The 16,017-nt window shown below is 54.0% G+C and overlaps 4 long non-coding RNA genes across 4 annotated transcripts in view; all 4 read right to left on the bottom strand.

Moving 5' to 3' along the window:
* The window catches only part of LOC138067286 (uncharacterized), a 1,611-nt gene extending 374 nt beyond the window's left edge, over positions 1 to 1,237 (bottom strand). Inside the window, exon 1 of the long non-coding RNA XR_011141169.1 lies at positions 1,091 to 1,237. This is a non-coding gene — a long non-coding RNA (uncharacterized lncRNA). The remainder of the gene's footprint in view (positions 1 to 1,090) is intronic.
* Positions 1,238 to 2,876: 1,639 nt separating this feature from the next.
* Positions 2,877 to 7,939, bottom strand: LOC138067284 (uncharacterized). Its single transcript, XR_011141167.1, has 8 exons — positions 7,381 to 7,939; positions 7,251 to 7,303; positions 7,093 to 7,155; positions 6,948 to 7,003; positions 6,799 to 6,852; positions 6,671 to 6,729; positions 5,327 to 6,570; positions 2,877 to 2,935 (listed from the first exon to the last, which is right to left on the bottom strand). It is a non-coding gene; the product is annotated as an uncharacterized lncRNA (long non-coding RNA).
* Positions 7,940 to 8,625: 686 nt separating this feature from the next.
* On the bottom strand, positions 8,626 to 9,659 carry LOC138067285 (uncharacterized). The gene is made up of 5 exons (XR_011141168.1): positions 9,197 to 9,659; positions 9,060 to 9,109; positions 8,902 to 8,957; positions 8,769 to 8,809; positions 8,626 to 8,687 (listed from the first exon to the last, which is right to left on the bottom strand). It is a non-coding gene; the product is annotated as an uncharacterized lncRNA (long non-coding RNA).
* A 789-nt stretch (positions 9,660 to 10,448) lies between these two features.
* Positions 10,449 to 11,120, bottom strand: LOC138067084 (uncharacterized). Its single transcript, XR_011140740.1, has 3 exons — positions 10,800 to 11,120; positions 10,665 to 10,715; positions 10,449 to 10,564 (listed from the first exon to the last, which is right to left on the bottom strand). It is a non-coding gene; the product is annotated as an uncharacterized lncRNA (long non-coding RNA).
* Between the last annotated feature and the right edge of the window lie 4,897 nt (positions 11,121 to 16,017).

Here is a 16,017-nt window from a genome sequence, read left to right as displayed (position 1 = left end):
CAAGGAAACACCAGCAGTTCTTTGGGACAGCTCTCGGTAACAACATTACCGAGCGCTTCCAAATACCACCCTGCCTAGAAAACCCCAGCCCCGAGCCACAGCTCCGCACCAACATTGGCAATGATCGTCGCCTCGCAGAGTGACCGGGACCGGGGAAAAAAAAAAACCCAGCCAGGGGAAGCAAAAAAAAATCCCCCAGCTGGGTTTTTTTTTTAAAAAAAAAAAAAAATGGAAAAAATTGTACTTGCTAACTACAGCCTGTAAGAACAAAAGGTGCACACAAGGTTAGACACATTCCATACCAACAACCACTCAACATCCACACAACTGCCCACTCAGTCCCACCACAGGCACTCTGCCTCCCTGCACTTACAAGGAAACACCAGCAGTTTTTTGGGACAGCTCTCGGTAACAACGTTACCGAGCGCTTCCAAATACCACCCTGCCTAGAAAACCCCGGCCCCAAGCCACAGCTCCGCACCAACATTGGCGATGATCGTCGCCTCGCAGAGTGACCGGGACCGGGGAAAAAAAAAACCCAGCCATGGGGAAGCAAAAAAAAAATCCCCCGGCTGGGGTTTTTTTTTTTTTTTAAATAAAAATGGAAAAAATTTTACTGGCTAACTACAGCCTGTAAGAACAAAAGGTGCACACAAGGTTAGACACATTCCATACCAACAACCACCCAACATCCACACAACTGCCCACTCAGTCCCACCACAGGCACTCTGCCTCCCTGCACTACATGGCAAACAGTACCAGTTTTTAGGACCGCTCACAGAAAAAGCATTACCAAGCATTTCCACATACCACCCTGCCTAAAAAAAAACCCAGCCCAACCTGCACAGCAACATTGGCAATGATCAAATCACCTCAGACAGTGAACAACACCACAGGAAAAAAAAGTCAGGGGAAAAAAAAAAAAAATCACCCACCTGGGGGTTTCCATTAAAAAAAAAAAAAACTCTAAATGCTAAGTACAATCAGAAAACAAACCAAACACATGCATACAGACTTAGATACACTCAATACCAAACCCAACCAACAACCACACAATTACCCACACCCTCCCACCGCAGCCCTTCCTCACCTCTACTAACACAGCCAATTTCCACCCATTTAAAAGGGAACACTGCACTGCCGTGAACAGGCTCCCACCAAAAACACCATTCCTATCCATCAATAAATAAATATACAAAAAATAAAACTATGCTTTGCCTTACAGTTTCACTCTCACAGAAACCCTAACAAGGCCCCATGGATACAGCCCACACCCTCACCTACACCCACAGGCAAGGCAGCTCCAGCTCCACCCACAAAGACACAAACACACAGACACAACAAAAATCACAGCACAAACAACACTCTCAGCCAGAAAGCCCTACAACAACACATCCCTGCAGCTCACAGGCACGGGAGAAGCCCATAATGCCAAGCAGCTGACAAAGCCAGGACCATCAATGCACAAGAGGCCAGCCAGAAAGACCCAAGGCTGAAACCACACAGGGAAGACCACCCTGAAAGCATGCCACGAAGGTGAGGAAGAGCAGCCGCGGAAGGCAAGGAAGAGCATCGCCACAAAGATGAATGGCTGCAGAAGGCGAGGAAGAGCAGCCATGGAAGGCAAGGAAGAGCATCGCCACAAAGATGAACGGCCACGGAATGCAAGGAAGAGCGGCCGCGGAAGGCAAGGAAGAGCATCGCCACAAAGATGAATGGCTGCAGAAGGCGAGAAAGAGCAGCCATGGAAGGCAAGGAAGAGCATCGCCACAAAGATGAACGGCCACGGAATGCAAGGAAGAGCAGCCACAGAAGGCGAGGAAGAGCATCGCCGCAAAGATGAACAGCCACAGAAGGCAAGGAAGAGCATCGCCGCAAAGATGAACGGCCGCGGAAGGCAAGGAAGAGCGGCCGCGGAAGGCGAGGAGCATCGCCACAAAGACGAACGGCCGCAGAAGGCAAGCAGTATCGCCACAGAGATGAGCGGCCACAGACAGCTACGATGCAAATTCAGCGCAACACACCAACCCTTTTGGTGAGCGGCACACAAGGAGACACCGTCCCTCGACGCAACGCTGAGCGCTCAGGCCACTCAATAGCCTGTGGATGCCTAACACCCTAGCCCTGCAAAGTTTACACCGTGCTCCACAATCACACAGGACAAGAGCAACATCAACACCTGAGCAAAACACAGGACACCTACAACACACACAGAACACAGCACACAACAACACAGACACAGGCTGGAGCTGCCCGGACTACCACACCCCCCTCTCCCTCTACCTCACACACAGCACCCACCCTCAGGAGGCCTCCACACTGTAATGACTGGCAGCCCACGCACACACCCCCCCCCCACACCGCCCAAGACACACCAACACCCTTGGCCCCCTCCACTTAGCTTGGGCAATGCCGTGCGTCACCATCCATCCTCAAGAGCCAGCCTCGATACCAGGCACCTCCTCTCTGACCTTCCTTCACTCACAAACCTTCGCCCTCACCACCTGCCAAAACAGAGCACAAACCATCACCTGCATGCCACACAGCTCCAGCCTCTTCCCCAAAAAACACCCCCCTCCAAAACAACACGGTCCCTCCGCTCACCTGAAACACGTCCCTTCCAAACTCAGAGATCCTGCTCAGCACTAGGACACCCACAGCACCTGGGAAAAACAACACAAAGTTACTCTTCTGCCAGGCAGCACCCAACAGCCCTACTACAAACGGCACACCGTGCCACTCACCTCAAATCCTCAGCCATCCCGGAAGAGGCCCCCCACAGCACCTGAAAAAAAGCACAACAAAAGACATTACTGAGAGGCAGCTTGACACCACCCAACCAAATGATAAAGCTCTCAACAACAAGCTGCCCCTCTCACCTCCTCTGCCTCCATCTCAGCACTCGGCTCCTCCACGCCACAACTGCATCCTACACCTGCAGAACCAGAGACAATACCACAGCTTGAGCGGATGTTTGCAAAAGCACAGCCCATCCACACCCACCCCTTGCTCCCACAACTTTACCTGCGCCACTCACCTGTCCCCACTGTCAGGCTACAGGAGGCTACACTGACCTCGGTCACGCACCTGCAAAACCAGAACAGCACTGAGCAACAGGCACAGCACCAACAACCCCACACTATGCTCTGCTCCATCTCTCACACCAACACTCACCTGGCCGGGCTCCTCCTAGGCACAAGCAACCCACTTGCCTCACGGCTTCCACCTACAAACACAAAACAAACATTGTTCAGGGAACCACTGCCCAAGACACCCTCCTGCCAACAACACTCACACGCTCACCTGCTTTGCACAGGCCCTGCTCGTCCTCCGTCTCCCTCAGGCACCCACGACACTGCTCCACATCTCCAAAAAACAACAGAAAAATGCAGGACCCAAAGCCTGATCAATCATCATCTGCTCCCCATCACCACGCCACTCTGCACGCTGTCATCGCTAAAACCCACAGGCAAGGCACCTCCAGCTCCAAACAAACATGCACACACACAAACAGCACACACAAACACAGAGCAAAGCCCTAAGCAGAAAGAACGATTCTCATGCATAAGACCCTGCTGGCCACAAAGCCCTACAACAGCACAACCGTGCACCTCAGAGGCTCAGGAGAAGCCTAAGAAAGAGTCAAATGCCACAAGCTGTGACAGCAAGGGGCCAGCAAAGCCAGGACTACGGAAGCACAAGAGGCTGGCCAAAAGGACCCAAGGCTGCGACCATGCAGGCAAGAAAACCCTGAAAGGATGCCGCAGAAGACGAGCGAAGAGCGGCCGCCGCAGAAGACGAGCGAAGAGCGGCCGCCGCAGAAGACGAGCGAAGAGCGGCCGCCGCAGAAGACGAGCGAAGAGCGGCCGCCGCAGAAGACGAGCGAAGAGCGGCCGCCGCAGAAGACGAGCGAAGAGCGGCCGCCGCAGAAGACGAGCGAAGAGCGGCCGCCGCAGAAGACGAGCGAAGAGCGGCCGACAAGCGCTCAAACATCACCACAAAGATGGCCAGCCACAGACAGCTATGATGCTAATTCAGTGCAACACACCAGCCCTTCTCACAGGCAGCACAGAAGGAGATATGATCCATTGGCACAATGCTGAGCACTCGGGCCACTCAAAAGCCTCCGGATGCCTACCATGCTACCGATGCAACATCTGTGCCATGCTCCATGAGCACAAAGGACAAGAGCAACATCAACACCTCAGCAAAACACAGGACACCTACAACACACACAGAACACAGCACACAACAACACAGACACAGGCTGGAGCTGCCCGGACTACCACACCCCCCTCTCCCTCTACCTCACACACAGCACCCACCCTCAGGAGGCCTCCACACTACACTGATTGGCAGCCCACGCACACACCCACCCACACACCCACACCACCCAAGACACACCAACACCCTTGGCCCCCTCCACTTAGCTTGGGCACTGCCGTGCATCACCGTCCATCCTCAACAGCCAGCCTCAATGCCAGGCACCTCCTCTCTGACCTTCCTTCACTCACAAACCTTCGCCCTCACCACCTGCCAAAACAGAGCACAAACCATTACCTGCATGCCACACAGCTCCAGCCTCTTCCCCAAAAAACACCCTCCTCCAAAACAACACGGTCCCTCCACTCACCTGAAACACGTCCCTTCCAAACTCAGACATCCTGCCCAACACTAGGACACCCACAGCACCTGGGAAAAACAACACAAAGTTACTCTTCTGCCAGGCAGCACCCAACAGCCCTACTACAAACAGCACACCGTGCCACTCACCTCAAATCCTCAGCCATCTGGGAAGACACCCCCCACAGCACTTGAAAAAACCACAACAAAAGACATTACTGAGAGGCAGCCCGACACCACCCAACCACATGATAAAGCTCTCAACAACAAGCTGCCCCCTCTTACCTGCTCAGCCTCTGCCTCAGCTTCTCCACACCACAACTGCATCCTACACCTGCAGAACCAGAGAAAACACCACACCTTGAGGGGATGTTTGCAAAACCACACCCCGTCCACACCCACCCCTTGCTCCCACACCTTTACCTGTGCTGCTCACCCTTCCCCACTGTCAGGCTACAGGAGGCCACGCCAAGCTCTGCCACGCACCTGCAAAACCAGAACACCACTGGGCAACAGGCACAGCACCAACAACCCCACACTATGCTCTGCTCCATCTCTCACACCAACACTCACCTGGCCGGGCTCCTCCTAGGCACAAACAACCCACTTGCCTCACGGCTTCCCACCTACAAACACAAAACAAAAAGCATTCAGCAAACCGCCACCCAGAACACTCTCTTGCCAACAACAATCACAAGCTCACCTCCTTAGAGCACGTCTCGGTCTTCCTCCGTCTCCCTCGAGTACCTGGAACACTGCTCTGCATCTGCAAAAGCAGCACAAACTGCAGCACCCAAAGGCAGACCTATCCCCATTCCACTCCCCTTCACCACTCCACGCTGCACACTGCCATTGCTAAAACCCACAGGCAAGGCACCTCCAGCCCCAAACAAACATACACGCTCACACACAGCACACACAAACACAGAACAAAGCCCTAGGCAGAAAGAACAGTTCTCACGCATAGGACCCTGCAGGCCACAAAGCGCCACAATGCCACAACTGTGCGGCTCAGAGGCTTGGGAGAAGCCCAGGAAAGTCAAACACCACGGTCCGTGACAGAAAGCAGCCAGCAAAGCCAGGACCATCAATGCACAAGAGGCCAGCCAGAAAGATCCAAGACCACAACCACACAGGGAAGAAAACCCTGAAAGGATGCCATGAAGGCGAGGAAGAGCGGCCGCAGAAGGCGAGGAAGAGCATTGCCGCAAAGATGAGCGACCGCGGAAGGCGAGGAAGAGCATCGCCGCAAAGACGAGCGGCCACAGAAGGCAAGGAAGAGCATCGCCGCAAAGATGAGCAGCCGCAGAAGGCGAGGAAGAGTGGCCACGGAAGGCAAGGAGCATCGCCACAAAGATGAACGGCCACGGAAGGCAAGGAGTATCGCCACAAAGATGAGCGGCCACGGAAGGCGAGGAGTATCGCCACAAAGATGAGCGGCCACAGACAGCTACGATGCTAATTCAGCGCAACACACCGACCCTTTTGGTGGGCGGCACACAAGGAGACACCGTCCCTCGACGCAACACTGAGCGCTCAGGCCACTCAATAGCCTGCGGATGCCTAACACCCTAGCCCTGCAAAGTTTACACCATGCTCCACCATCACACAGGACAACAGCAACATCAAGACCTCAGCAAAACACAGGACACCTACAACACACACCACACAGTACACAACACAGACACAGGCTGGAGCTGCCTGGCCTACCACACCCACCTCTCCCTCTACCTCACACACAGCACTCATCCTGAGGAAGCCTCCACACAACACACTGATTGTCCACACACACACACACACACACTGCCCAAGACACACCAACACCCTTGGCCCCCTCCACTTAGCTTGGGCACTGCCATGCGTCACCATCCATCCTCAACAGCCAGCCTCGATGCCAGGCACACCCTCTCTGATCTTCCTTCAGTCGCAAACCTTCGCCCTCACCACCTGCCAAAACAGACCACAAACCATCACCTGCATGCCACACACCTCCAGCCTCTTCCCCAAAAAACACCCCCCTCCAAAACACCACAGTCCCTCCGCTCACCTGAAACACATTCCTTCCAAACTCACACATCGTGCCCAGTGCTCGCACACCCACAGCACCTGGGAAAAACAACACAAAGTTACTCTTCTGCCAGGTAGCACCCAACAGCCCTACTACAAAGGACTCACCATTCTACTGCATCTCAGATCCTCAGCCATCCCAGAAAAGGCCCCCCACAGCACCTGAAAAAAAGCACAACAGAACACATCACCAAAAGGCAGCCCGACACCACTCAACCAAATGATAAAGCTCTCAACGACAAGCTGCCGCCTCTTACCTGCTCAGCCGCCGCCTCAGCACTCGGCTTCTCCACACCACAACTGCAGCCTACACCTGCAAAGTCAGAGACAATACCACAGCTTGAGGGGATGTTTGCAAAACCGCAGCCCGTCCACACCCACCCCTTGCTCCCACACCTTTACCTGTGCCACTCACCCTTCCCCACTGTCATGCTACAGGAGGCCACGCCAAGCTCTGCCACGCACCTGCAAAACCAGAACACCACTGGGCAACAGGCACAGCACCAACAACACAACAGCCCCGCTCCACGCTCTGCTCCATCTCTCACACCAACACTCACCTGGCCAGCCTCCTCCTAGGCACAAGCAACCCACTTGCCTCACGGCTTCCCACCTACAAACACAAAACAAAAAGCATTCAGCAAACCGCCACCCAGAACACTCTCTTGCCAACAACAATCACAAGCTCACCTCCTTAGAGCACATCTCGGTCTTCCTCCGTCTCCCTCAAGTACCTGGAACACTGCTCTGCATCTGCAAAAGCAACACAAACTGCAGCACCCAAAGGCAGACCTATCCCCATTCCACTCCCCATCACCACTCCACTCTGCACGCTGTCATCACTAAAACCCACAGGCAAGGCACCTCCAGCTCCAAACAAACATGCACACACACAAACAGCACACACAAACACAGAGGAAAGCCCTAGGCAGAAAGAACAATTCCCATGCATAAGACCCTGCGGGCCACAAAGCCCTACAACAGCACAACCGTGCACTTCAGAGGCTCAGGAGAAGCCTAAGAAAGAGTCAAATGCCACAAGCTGTGACAGCAAGGGGCCAGCAAAGCCAGGACTACGGAAGCACAAGAGGCTGGCCAAAAGGACCCAAGGCTGCGACCATGCAGGCAAGAAAACCCTGAAAGGATGCCGCAGAAGACGAGCGAAGAGCGGCCGCCGCAGAAGACGAGCGAAGAGCGGCCGCCGCAGAAGACGAGCGAAGAGCGGCCGCCGCAGAAGACGAGCGAAGAGCGGCCGCCGCAGAAGACGAGCAAAGAGCGGCCAACAAGCGCTCAAACATCACCACAAAGATGGCCAGCCACAGACAGCTATGATGCTAATTCAGTGCAACACACCAGCCCTTCTCACAGGCAGCACACAAGGAGATATGATCCATTGGCACAATGCTGAGCACTCGGGCCACTCAAAAGCCTCCGGATGCCTACCATGCTACCGATGCAACATCTGTGCCATGCTCCATGAGCACAAAGAACAAGAGCAACATCAACACCTGAGCAAAACACAGGACACCTACAACACACACAGAACACAGCACACAACAACACAGACACTGGCTGGAGCAGCCCGGACTACCACACCCCCCTCTCCCTCTACCTCACACACAGCACCCACCCTCAGGAGGCCTCCACACTGTAATGACTGGCAGCCCACGCACACACCCACCCACACACCCACACCACCCAAGACACACCAACACCCTTGGCCCCCTCCACTTAGCTTGGGCAATGCCGTGCGTCACCATCCATCCTCAACAGCCAGCCTCGATGCCAGGCACCTCCTCTCTGACCTTCCTTCACTCACAAACCTTCGCCCTCACCACCTGCCAAAACAGAGCACAAACCATCACCTGCATGCCACACAGCTCCAGCCTCTTCCCCAAAAAACACCCTCCTCCAAAACAACACGGTCCCTCCGCTCACCTGAAACACGTCCCTTCCAAACTCAGAGATCCTGCCCAACACTAGGACACCCACAGCACCTGGGAAAAACAACACAAAGTTACTCTTCTGCCAGGCAGCACCCAACAGCCCTACTACAAACAGCACACCGTGCCACTCACCTCAAATCCTCAGCCATCCCGGAAGAGGCCCCCCACAGCACCTGAAAAAGCACAACAAAAGACATTACTGAGAGGCAGCCCCACACCACCCAACCAAATGATAAAGCTCTCAACGACAAGCTGCCCCTCTCACCTCCTCTGCCTCCATCTCAGCACTCGGCTCCTCCACGCCACAACTGCATCCTACACCTGCAGAACCAGAGAAAACACCACACCTTGAGGGGATGTTTGCAAAAGCACAGCCCATCCACACCCACCCCTTGCTCCCACAACTTTACCTGCGCCACTCACCTGTCCCCACTGTCAGGCTACAGGAGGCTACACTGAGCTCGGCCACGCACCTGCAAAACCAGAACACCACTGGGCAACAGGCACAGCACCAACAACCCCACACTATGCTCTGCTCCATCTCGCAGACCAACACTCACCTGGCCAGCCTCCTCCTAGGCACAAGCAACCCGCTTGCCTCAGGGCTTCCCACCTACAAACACAAAACAAACATTGTTCAGGGAACCGCTGCCCAAGACACCCTCCTGCAAACAGCACTCACAAGCTCACCTCCTTAGAGCACGTCTCGGTCTTCCTCCGTCTCCCTCAAGTACCTGGAACACTGCTCTGCATCTGCAAAAGCAACACAAACTGCAGCACCCAAAGGCAGACCTATCCCCATTCCACTCCCCATCACCACTCCACTCTGCACGCTGCCATCGCTAAAACCCACAGGCACCTCCAGCTCCAAACAAACATGCACACACACAAACAGCACACACAAACACAAAGGAAAGCCCTAGGCACAAAAAACAGTTCTCACGCATAAGACCCTGCGGGCCACAAAGCCCTACAACACCACAACCCTGTGCCTTTCAGGCTCAGGAGAAGCCCAGGAAAGACTCAAATGCCATGGCTTGTGACAGAAAGGGGCCGGCAAAGCCAGGACTGTGGATGCACAAGAGGCTGGCCAGAAAAACCCAAGGCCATGATCACACAGGGAAGAAAACCCTGAAAGGCAGCCCCAAAGGCAAAGAAGCGCGGCCGCCGAAGAAGAGGCGAAGAAGCGCGGCCGCCGAAGAAGAGGCGAAGAAGCGCGGCCGCCGAAGAAGAGGCGAAGAAGCGCGGCCGCCGAAGAAGAGGCGAAGAAGCGCGGCCGCCGAAGAAGAGGCGAAGAAGCGCGGCCGCCGAAGAAGAGGCGAAGAAGCGCGGCCGCCGAAGAAGAGGCGAAGAAGCGCGGCCGCCGAAGAAGAGGCGAAGAAGCGCGGCCGCCGAAGAAGAGGCGAAGAAGCGCGGCCGCCGAAGAAGAGGCGAAGAAGCTATGTTGCAAATCTGGCACGACACAATGCCCCTTTTCACGGGCGGCACAGCAGATACAATCCCTTTGCACAACACTGAGCGCTAAGGCCAGTCCCAAAGCCTACAGATGACTACTGTGCTAGCCCTGCAAACTCGTCCTTTGTGCTCCAGGAACACAAAGGACAAGAGCAACAGCAACACCTAAGCAAAAGACAGGACACCTACAACACACAACATACAGCACACAACAACACAGACACAGGCTGGAGCTGCCCGGCCCCAAGCACAACCCCATGGCCTTGACCTCACCGAAAGCAATCATCCTAAAGCAATACACTCATGCTCAGCAAACACACACACACACCCCTACCCCCAGGACAAGCCAACCCTTGACCCCTCCACTTAGCTTGGGCACTGCTGTGCGTCACTGTCCATCCTCAACAGCCAGCCTCGATGCCAGGCACCTCCTCTCTGATCTGCCTTCAGTCACAAACCTTCACCCTCATCACCTGCCAAAACAGAGCACAAGCTGTCACCCACACACCACGCAGCACCAGCCTCTTCCTCCAAAAACACCCTCCTCCCAAACACCACGGTCCCTCCGCTTACCTGTGCCCCGTCCAAACTCCAACATCGTGGCCGGGCGGACACCCGCAGCACCTGGGAAAGGCAACACAACACAGTTACTCTTCCGCCAGGAAACGCCCAATAGCCCTACAACAAAGAACTCACCATTCCACTCACCCCAAATCCTCTGGCAAAAGGCCCCCCCACAGCACCTGAAAACAAGCACAACAGAAGACATCACCAAGAACCAGCCCAACACCCCCCAGTCACAGAATAAAGCGCTCAATGACAAGCTGCCCCTCACACCGGCTCAGCCTCCGTCTCGGCACTCAGCTTCTCTACGCCACCACTTCACGCAATGCCTGCAAAAACACAGAAAACACCACACCTTGAGGGCATGCCCACAAAACCAAAGTCCTTCGGCACCCACCCTTTCCTCCCACACCTTCACCTGTGCCGCTCCACTCTGCACACTGCCATTGCTAATAATCCACAGGCAAGGCACCTCCAGCCCCAACCAAATGTGCACACACAAACAGCAGACACAAACACAGCGGAAAGCCCTAGGCACAAAGAACAATTCTCACACATAAGACCCTGCCGGGCACAAAGCCCTATGACACCACAACCATGCAGCTTCGAGGCTCAGGAAAAGTCCACAAAAGAGTCAAACACCATGGCCTGTGACGGAAAGGGGCCAGCAAAGCCAGGACCATCACTGGACAAGAGGCCAGCCAGAAAGAAGCAAGGCCATGATCACACAGGGAAGAAAACCCTGAAAGGGAGCCCCAAAGGCGAAGAAGCGCGGCCGCCCGAGGCAAAGAAGCGCGGCCGCCCGAGGCCGGCCACAGATGCTACGATGCAAATCTGGCACGACACAACGCCCCTTTTCACGGGCGGCACAGGAGGAGATGCAAACCCTTCGCACAACACTGAGTGCTCAGGCCACTCCAAAAACCTGCAGACGCCTACCGTGCTAGCCCTGCAAAGTCTGCATCGTGCTCCATGAGCACAAAGGACAAGAGCAACATCAACACCTGAGCAAAACACAGGACACCTACAACACACACCGAACACAGCACACAACAACACAGATACAAGCGGGAGCTGCCCAGCCTAGCATACCCCCCTCTCCCTCTGCCTCACACACAGCACTCATCCTCAGGAGGACTCTACACTGTAATGACTGGCAGCACACGCACACACACACACCCCAAGACAAGCCAACACCCTTGCCCTCCCAACTTAGCTCGGGCACTGCTGCGCCATCCTCAAGAACCAGCCTCGATGCCAGGCACATCTGTTCTGCTCTTCCTTCAGTCACAAACCTTCACCTTCACCACCTGCCAAAACACAACACAAGCGGTCACCTGCACGCCAGATGCCTCCAGCCTCTTCACCAAAAACACCCTCCTCCCAAACACCACGGTCCCTCCCCTCACCTGCGGCCTGTCCAAACTCCAACATTGGGGTCGGGCGGACACCTGCGGCACCTAGGAAAGGCAACACAGTTACTATTCTGCCAGGCAACGCCCAACAGCCCTACAACAAAGGACACACCTTTCTACTGCAGCTCACACCCTCAGCCACCCCAGAAAAGGCCCACACAGCACCTGAAAAAGCACAACAAAAGACATCACTGAGAAGCAGCCCAGCACCAGCCCCACGGCACAGTAGAGCCCTGACCCAAACAGCTCCCCCTCTTACCTGCTCAGCCTCCGTCTCAGCGCTTGGCTTCACCACACCACAACTGCACCCAATGCAAAAAAAACTAGGGTACAAAACTAGGAAAAAATGTTTTCCCTGAACCCCTCCTGTCTCTTCTTTTCTGCAGTCCTGCAGAGCAACAAACAATTCCCCAACTCTCATCATCTCAGAAGAGCCCCGTGAGGAAGCTGCATCCCTTCCACAATAAACTCAAAAACACCAGAAAACAACAGTGACCGTCAACAAAAGATACAACAGGATATTCAGAAGCCCTTTTTCAGCCCAAACAACCCACACCGACATGCTACCCAAGAAAAACCCTATCTCCTACAAACACTTCCCTCTCATAATCACAGCTCCAGCTCAAGCTGCCTCATTGCTCTTCTATTGTTCAATGGCCTTCGCATCTCCAAGCGTACAAATAGGTCTTCCAGGAGAGTTGTACATCCTCAAATGCTGTTATTTGCTAAGCCCATTACAAACTACCACTCCCACAGCAGATCAAAGGCAGAATGAACTCAGGGAAGACAGACCCCCGCTTTATGTAACCCTAGGCCCCACCCACTTCCCTACCCAGAAACCCTTTGGAGGGGAGGGGCAAACAAACAGCAACCATAAATACATAGGGCTAGGCAGAAGCAATTCTTCTTCCACTCAGCATCTAGAACAGAGAGGACAGAAGGGATAAAGAGACCTCTTCTATGAAATAGAACATCTGTTTTGTTACTGAGACTTCATATAGTATCTACATTATCAAGAGGTAGGTCATTAAACTCCTTTTTACCTTAACTAGCACAAGCCTTCAAATTAAAAACTACAAATGAGTTCTGGTTATACTTAGGAAAAAAACTACAACATTCCACAGCGCCTACAAAGGAATGCTATACCATAGTCCTCTAATGGGTTCAGGTCTGCCTAGAATACAGCTGCTCGGGCAGGGCAACATTTCCTGAAGGGCAAACCAGGATATCAAAATGAACTCTGGGAACAAGCCCTCTGCTGTAATAGGAGCACTTCCTAAGAGGGATGGGTCCTCTATAGTACCTAAAATGAAGAGAAAAAAAGTCAGTGGCTGGAATGACTAGTTGTGCAGGAGAATACTATATCTGTATCACTAACTGGAGAACTGACACAAGGAGATCTCAGGATGGCTCCAGAGGGCACAACAGGGATGCTAAGAGGGCTGAAAGACCAATGCAGCATTCTGGGGCACAACAAAGAATAATCCAGAATAAAATAAAGGGGCTCCTCACAAGTCTACAGGACCAATGGAAGTCTATGCAACACAACAAAGCTCTACAGAGCACTCCAGATTGGATTACACATTTCCAATGGAGACTAGAGAACAATAAAAAAAAAAGCCAGTAGAGAATAACTAGAGTTTCCCCAAGGGGTCCAAGGGAAAACGAGGCTGCTAAGACCACTAGATGATGAACAGAGAGCACTGTTCAGAAAAGTTCTGAGGACACTACAACAATCTTAAAGGATTGACAGAGCCAAAAGATGGCTCTGGGAAAAAAGGAAAGCTGAAAGAGAACTCCAGAGTTCACTAGAGGGGTGCTAAAAAGCCTAGATGGCCAACAGAGCTCTGTGGGGGAAAGATAAAAGGCCAAAAAAGTGGGCAGGGGGAGAGGGGAGAAAAATTGAGAGCTGCTGAAAGGGCTGGAGGGCCAACACAGAGCTCCATGTTGCAACAAAACACTCCAGAAACATTTTGAGGCCACTACAGGGGTCCTAAATCAGTCTAGAGAATCAAGATACAGCTCTGGGAAATGAGGAAAGCCAAAAAGAGACTCCAGAGCACACTACAGGGGTTGTAAGGCGTCTACATGGCCAAAAACAGAGTCTGAGGTGCAAGGAAGCCCTCAGGAGGAGTTCAGAAGTGACTACATGGCTCAAGACGTGTCTAGAGGGCCAGAAGACAGCTCTGGGGAACAAAAAAAGACAAAGAGAGGTCCCAAATACAAGAGCAACAAGCACAAAAAACTTCTAGAGCACAATTACAGCCAAAAGAGGGTTCCACAACAGACTGCAGAGCTGCAAAGACAGCTGCAGGGCCAAATGAGGGCTCTATGATCCAACAAAGACCTGCAGAGAGCTTTGGGAGGGACTACATGACCTGGAAGTCCAAAACAAAGCTCTGTAGCACTAGGAAGGCTGGAAAAGGAGTGCATATCACACTAGAAAGGTACTAAGGGGCCCAGGAAGCCAACATACGTTTGCAGGGAAAGATAAAAGAGGAAAGGCCAGGCAAGAACAGAGGGCTGTCAACAGGGACAAAGAACTAACACATGGCTCTGGGAACCAAAAGGTCTCCAAAGGGCTCCTGATGTGAACACAGGAGTTCTAAGAGCTCTGGGAAGCCCCAAAGGGAAACCTTCCAGAGTAGTCCGAAGGGAACTAGACAGGTGGGTCTAACCGCAAAAAAGCCTCTGGGGAACACGAGGAACCTGCAGAGGGGTTCTGGAGGACCTAGACAGTGCCAAAGGAGTCTGCAGGACCAGAAGACCGCTCTGAGGTACAACAACTACAGAAAGACTGATTCAGAAGACACGAGAGGGCTTCTAAGGGCTCTCCACGGCCACAAAGAGACTCTGGGGAAGGAGGAGGAGCTTCACAGGGATTCTGGGCCACCTACACAGTTTCAGAGAGCTCGGAACAAGCAAAAGACAGCTCTGGGCAGCAAGGAAGACCCAAAGAGTGGTGGAGAGTGCTCTAGAGTGGTGCCTAGGGGCCTAGGGAGCCAAGATCCAGCTCTGGGGCACAGGGAAAGCTGCCAGAGTAGTGCCGAGGGTACCAGACGGGGCCCTCAAGGCGTGTGCCTAGCCAAAAGACAACTCTGGGGAAGGAGGAGGAGCTGAGGTGGGGGTCTGGGCCACCTAGACAGTGCCTAAGGCGTCCGGAGGGCCAAAAGACAGCTCTGGGGCACAACGAGTACTGCTATTGTAGTTCAGAAGACACGAGAGGGCTTCTAAGGGCTCTCCATGGCCACAAAGAGACTCTGGGGAAAAAGGAGGAGCTCAGGAGGGGATCTGGCCCATCTAGACCCTTCCTGAGGGCTCGGCACGAGCAAGAGACAGCTCTGGGCAGCAAGGAAGAGCCAAAGAGTGGTGCGCAGTGCACTAGAGCGGTGCCTAGGGGCGTAGGGAGCCAAGATCCAGCTCTGGGGCACAGGGAAAGCTGCCAGAGTAGTGCCGAGGGCACCAGAGGGTGCCCTGAAGGGTTTACATGGCCCAAAACCCCACTCTAGGGAAGGAGGAGGAGCTGAGGAGGGGGCCTGGGCCACCTAGACAGTGCCTAAGGGGTCTCGGGAGCCAAAACGCTACTCCGGGGCACCCCAAAGGTCTGCCCAGGGGCTCTGAGGTGGATAGAGCAGTGCTAAGAGCTGTGCGGGGCACCTACACAGCTCTGGGGCACAGGGAAACCTGCCAGAGTAGTGCCGAGGGCACCAGAGGGGGCCCTCAAGGGTTTACATGGCCCAAAACCCCACTCTAGGGAAGGAGGAGGAGCTGAGGAGGGGGTCTGGGCCACCTAGACAGTGCCTAAGGCGTCCAGAGGGCCAAAAGACAGCTCTGGGGCACAACGAGTACTGCAATTGTAGTTCAGAAGACACGAGAGGGCTTCTAAGGGCTCTCCATGGCCACAAAGAGACTCTGGGGAAGGAGGAGGAGCTCAGGAGGGGTCTGGC

This window comes from Struthio camelus, chromosome 4 (genome assembly GCF_040807025.1).
Source record: "Struthio camelus isolate bStrCam1 chromosome 4, bStrCam1.hap1, whole genome shotgun sequence".
Classification (NCBI taxonomy): domain Eukaryota; kingdom Metazoa; phylum Chordata; class Aves; order Struthioniformes; family Struthionidae; genus Struthio; species Struthio camelus.
Note: the sequence above shows the minus strand (reverse complement) of the source record. Positions and strands in the feature narration are given on the sequence as shown.